Source organism: Curcuma longa, chromosome 5 (genome assembly GCF_044706935.1).
Source record: "Curcuma longa cultivar G26 ecotype Majalengka, Jawa Barat chromosome 5, ITB_CL_G26_1.1, whole genome shotgun sequence".
Classification (NCBI taxonomy): Eukaryota; Viridiplantae; Streptophyta; class Magnoliopsida; order Zingiberales; family Zingiberaceae; genus Curcuma; species Curcuma longa.
Window position 1 is genome coordinate 3,680,417 of NC_133865.1, and position 6,172 is coordinate 3,686,588.

A 6,172-nucleotide genomic window follows, 5' to 3' on the forward strand; every position below is an offset into this window, starting at 1 on the left:
ATCTTCTAAGAATTATCATAGTCATTCAGCTTCTTCGCCATGTTTGTCAAGAGTTACAAAATCAGATTCCATCGTGGATCTGGTTACGATGATTTGCTTATAAAATTTCCACTAAATGGTTGCACCTCTTAAAGTGAATACATATTCATTCATAGACTCAGAGTCTTTCATATCAAATATCCAATTTGTATCGCTATATCTTTCGATCACAGCAGGATATCTTGTGTAGTGCAGTCTATAAACACGAGTATATCTTAAGTACCATAATACTCTTGTTATCCCTTTTTAGTCTTCAACACCGTAATTACCCATATATCTACTCAGTTTAATCAATACGTAGATTAAGTCTAATCGTGTACAACTCATTAGGTACATTAGACTTCCAATCACCTTGAAATATTTTATCTGAGAGATACTTTCTCCTTTATTTTTTGATAAATGTTGACTCGTATCTATCGGAGTATAAGCCAATGCAATATCACCCTTGGTGAATTTCTCAAAAATTTTATCCATATAATGAGACTGATTCAGAATAAGTCCTTTCATATTCTAAGAATCTTAATTTCTAGAATCATCAGCCCATATCTTTCATGTCAAATCTTGAGTTCAACATATTTTTAGTGGATTTAATTATTTTATTATTACTCCCAATGATAAGTATGTTATCTACGTATAGACACAAGATGACATAGTCATGCTCTTTGATTTTTATGTAAACACATTTATGATATTCATTGATTTTAAATCTACTTTCTTTCATGGCATTATTAAAATTCTCATGTTATTGCTTTGGTACTCAAGCCATATAACAACTTCACCAATCTACAAATTTTATTTTTCTTGCATGACATAGAAAACCCTTTAAGTTGCTCCATGTAAATTTTTTTCTTCTAAATTCCTGTTTAAAATGACTGTTTTTACATCCATCTGATGTATTTTCAGATTCCAGAGAACAACAATGACCAATAACACTCTAATGGAAATTATTCTCGATATCGAAGGATACGTATCAAAGTAATCAATGTCTTCTCATTTGCCATTATTTCAGTTTTTGATTATCTTATAGATTATGATAATTAGATTCTATGATGCATAAATTGGTATCTTTCGATGTATCATATTGCTTTCAAATAATACATATTAAAAAAATAGAGAATTTACTAAAATTAAGAGATACTAAAGTGAGAGAATGAGTTATAAATTGGAAAAAAAAATAAAAGTTGTGAGTTGTTAATGTTGTCTAGTATGCCGGAGAGAGCAGAGTGGCTGAGTCACCGACTGTCGAACTAAGTGGGCGGGTCCGAGTGGTTGACTGCCGAGTGCCAAGCCGAGAGCCGACGAGTCGAGTGGCCGACTATCGAGACGAGTGCCGAGTTGCTAAGCCGAGTGGCCGACTGCCGAGACGAGTGGCCGTGCCGAGTGGCTGACTGCCGAGACGAGTGGCGAATGTTGAGACATCGAGTGCCGAGTGGCGACTGCCGAGACGCCGAGTGGTCGAGGCCTGCGTTCAACGCAGTTTCCTTAAAACATATTCATCCCCTCCGGCGGTGCTTAGAAGTCACGACGGACGTCTGTTTCCCAGGATACAACGACTGGACCGGCAAGACGATCAAGCACAGATCGTTACCGGTGAACCGATTACACCAAAAAACTATCAGTGGAGGAAGCAGAGGAGAGGGAATACTCTCCCTGTGGTCTCCCATCGCTGCCTCTTTTATAACCTCGCACCATATCTCCAATTAATTGGAGATTAATGGTGGAATTGATGGCTTGATTCAAAACGTTAAGTAATAAACTCTGGCCGTTTCAATGCCAGGTAATAACTCTTGTCCGTTTCACTGCAGCCAACGTTACAAAAAATGAAAGGAATGGCAAAATGTTGGTTGATCTGCTTGGGCAAATTATGCCCTGACCGGTCCGACATTTGACGCGCGCAGGTCGCGCTCACACACAAGTTGCATTGCGGGTAGTGCAATCCAAGCCCTGGATTTGCACCCCCCCTGTGCACCCACGCGTGAGAGAGAGCCTCTCCCCTTACATTTGTTCACAACATCAATACTTGTGATACAATATAAACCAACCAAGTTGTCCCTCAACTACCAATGTGGGACAAAACTCCTCCATACGAGGGTCTTCTCCATCCTTCCATTTCCTTGTTTCCATTCACATTTCCAACAATCCCCCGCATGAATGGAAACTGATATGTGATATCTTTTAGCAGTAAAGTCCGGCATAGGATAGGTAGGTTTTATCCTTTGAACCTTCCCTTATGATAATATGTTTGCTCATTGGTTGATTTAGTAGACGCGATGTCTTTGAACCAATCGACCATTCATATAAGCATTGACACATTTCACACAGGACTTTCCCTGATGTAATTCAGTTCTCATGAATGTGTTCATTCTTAGCCATAAACACGTCTGGTTCTGCGAAAAGGTTTAAGATTTGTGCCTTCCAAATCTCTTTGAAGCGGCCTCACTTCTTTCTCACATAGATGATCTCTCAAGTGTATTCCACACTATTCTACTGGATCATTAAAAGCTATGTGCTTATCCTCCATCCTATCACTGTTTCATTGGGTCATTTCCCCCATAGTGATGTTCCTTAGTTGGTGCAGTTAGGTTGTTCCTTTGAACCTAGTTCTTGGGATCTCCAGTCTGCATAGGTTGGGTTTCCTTTACACCAACATTTGCTATCGGCATCAAATCCATCCTTCGAGATGAGCTCGCAACTAACTCTCTATTTAACCCTTTGGTTAGTGGATCCATTAGGTTATCCTTTGACTTTACATAGTCAATAGTGATAACTCCTGTTGAGAGTAATTGTCTAATAATATTATGTCTACGACACATATGTCTAGACTTTCCATTATACAAATGGCTTTGTGCCCGTCCAATTACTAACTGACTGTCACAATGTATGCATATTGCGGGCACAGGTTTCGGTCATCTAGAAATATCTTCTAAAAATTGTCGTAATCATTCCTCTTCACCATATTTGTCAAGAGCTATGAACTCAGACTCCATTGTGGATCTAGTTATTATGGTTTGTTTAGAAGATTTCCATGACACAACAGCACCTCCTAAAGTGAATAAATATCCACTTGTAGACTTAGAGTCTTTCACCTCAGATATCCAATTAGCATCGCTGTATCCCTCGATCACAGATGAATATCTTGTATAGTGCAACCCATAATCATGAGTGTAATGCAAATACCTTAGTATTCTTGTTATTCCTTTCCAATGCTCAACACCGGGATTACTCGTGTATCCTAAGTCTGGCCGTGTACAACTCATTAGGTACATCAGACTTTCAATCACTCTAGAGTACTCTATCTGAGAGCTACTCTTTCCTCAATTTTTCGATAGATGTTGACTCATATCTATCGGAGTTCATGCCAACGCAGTATCATTCTTATTGAATTTCTCAAGAATCTTATCCACATAATGGGACTGACTAAGAACAAGTCCTTCAGCTATTCTAAGAATTTTAATTCCTAGAATCACATCAGCTAGACCCATGTCTTTCATGTCAAATCTTAAATTCAATATTTCCTTAGTGGATTTAATTATCTTATCATTATTTTCAATGATAAGTATGTCATCTACATAAAGATACAAGATGACAAAACCATCTTCAATGTTTTTGCTGTAGATACATTTATCTCACACTCGTTGATTCTAAATCCACTATTCAACATGACACTGTCGAATTTCTCATGCCACTGCTTAGGAGCTTGTTTCAAGTCATACAACGACTTGACCAATCTACATACCTTGTTTTCCTGTCTTGGAGCAGAAAATCCTTCAGGTTGTTCCATGTAGATTTCCTCTTCTAAATTTTCATTTAGAAAAGTAGTCTTCACATCCATTTGATGTATTTCCAAATTCCACAATGTGGCAATTGCTAATAACACTCTAATAGAGGTTATTCTTGATACTGGAGCATATGTATCAAAATAGTCAAGGCCTTCACGCTGTCGGTAACCCTTAATTACCAATCTAGCCTTGTATCTATCTATTGTGCCATCCGATTTCTTCTTTCTCTTAAAAATCCACTTACAGCCTAATGGCTTACTTCCAGGAGGAAGATCCACAAGCTCCCAAGTATGATTTTGTAAGATAGAAGTGATCTCAGATGCAATTGCTTCTTTCCAGTGAGGTCCTTCAGAAGATCTTCGAGCTTCTGTATAATTCTGTGGTTCACTTTCCAACATAAAAGTGATAAAATATGATCCAAAGGATTTTTCCACATGAGCTCTTTTACTTCGTCTAAGCTCTACCTCTTCTGGTTCACCCTCATGTTCTTCTTCTTGTGTTTCAAAAGTCCTTTTTGAGGAACTTGCTTCCTCTCTAGTCTTATACGGAAACACATCTTCGAAGAATGATGCATTTCTCGATTCAATTATTGAGTTCTTATGTATTTCTGGTATTAGCGATTCATACACAAGAAATCGGTAAGCACTACTATTTTGTACATATCCTAGGAATATGCAGTCAATAGTTTTTTATCCTATTTTGGCCCTTTTTGGATTAGGTACCAACGCCTTAGCAAGACACCTCCACACTCGTAAGTATTTATAGGATGGCTTTCTACCATTCCATAATTCATAAGGGCTCTTGTCTATATTTTTTCGGGGTACCTTATTTAATAGGTAATTCGCTGTTAGCACAGTCTCTCCCCATAAATTTTCTGGTAGCTCAAAACTTAATAAAAGAGCATTCATCATCTCTTTTAAAGTATGATTTTTCCTCTCAATAACACCATTTTGTTGAGAAGTATATAGAGTCGTTGTTTCGTGCCTGATTCCATGTTCAGCACAAAACTCAGTGAATGGTGAAACATATCCACCTTTTCGATCACTTCGAACCACCTTAATCTTCTTATTAAGATGATTTTCAACCTCAGTTTTATAGAGTATTAACTTTTCTATAGCCTCATCCTTACTTTTTAGAAGATACACATAACAGAATTTTATGTTATCATCTATAAAAGTAATAAAATATTTATTTCCACCGCGTGTTGGAACCCCTTTTAGGTCACACACGTCGGTATGGATTAAGCCGAGTGGTTCTGTGTTTCTTTCAACATGTTGAAAAGATGACCTTATCATCTTCGCTTCAACGCAAGTCTCACATTTTTGTTTCGGGTCAAGTAGGAATGTCAGAATGCTTTGCATGTTAATTAATCTTCATATCGAATTGTAATTAACATGACCAAGTCTACCATGCCACAACACAGATGACTCAAGCATATGAGAGGAAGAACTTTTATTTTTATTCATTTTAGGCCTAATGGCCATTACACTGAGCTTAAAAAGCCCATCATTTTCATACCCGTTTCTTACAAACATTCCATTCTTGGACAACACTATCCTATCCGACTCAAATACAATGCGAAAGTCATGCTTGTTTAAAAGTGATCCGGACACCAGATTCTTTCGAACCTCCGGAACATACAACACATTGTTCAAAGTTAAATCCTTGCTTGAAGTCATCTTCAGCACCACTTTTCCACAGCCCTTGATCTCCGAGGTTGCTGAATTCCTCATATACAGTTTATCTCCATCTTTAACTTCTTCAAAGTTGTGGAGAAGCTCCTTATTGCAGCACACATGTTTGGTGGCTCTTGTATCAATCCACCACTGCTGTGGGTTCGAACCGATGAGGTTCACTTCAGAAATAACAGCGCAGAGATCCATATCCGGTCCCTCGCTCACATTAGCCTCATGCTTCTTCTTTGGCTTTCTGCAGTCCAAAGATTTGTGACCAACACGGTCACAATTGAAGCATTTCCCTGTGAACTTCTTGGATACACCTCCTCTGGGTCCAATTTTGGAAGACTTAGAATTCTTTCATTTCGAGTTTTGACCGTGCTCGACCACGTTGGCTTTTACAGTAGCCTGAGAGAACGATCGTTTGTCCGAGCTCCTGTTGTCTTCTTCAATCCGGAGTCAGACGATGAGCTCCTTGATATTCATCTCCTTTCTTTTGTGCTTCAAATAATTCTTGAAGTCTTTCCCGCCGGGAGAGAGTTTCTCTATGATCGCTGCCACCTGGAAGGTCTCACTCAGCACCATGCCTTCTGAGTGAATCTCGTGCAGGATCACCTGGAGCTCCTGGACTTGGCTGATCACTATCTTGGAGTCCACCATTTTGAAGTCCAGGAACCG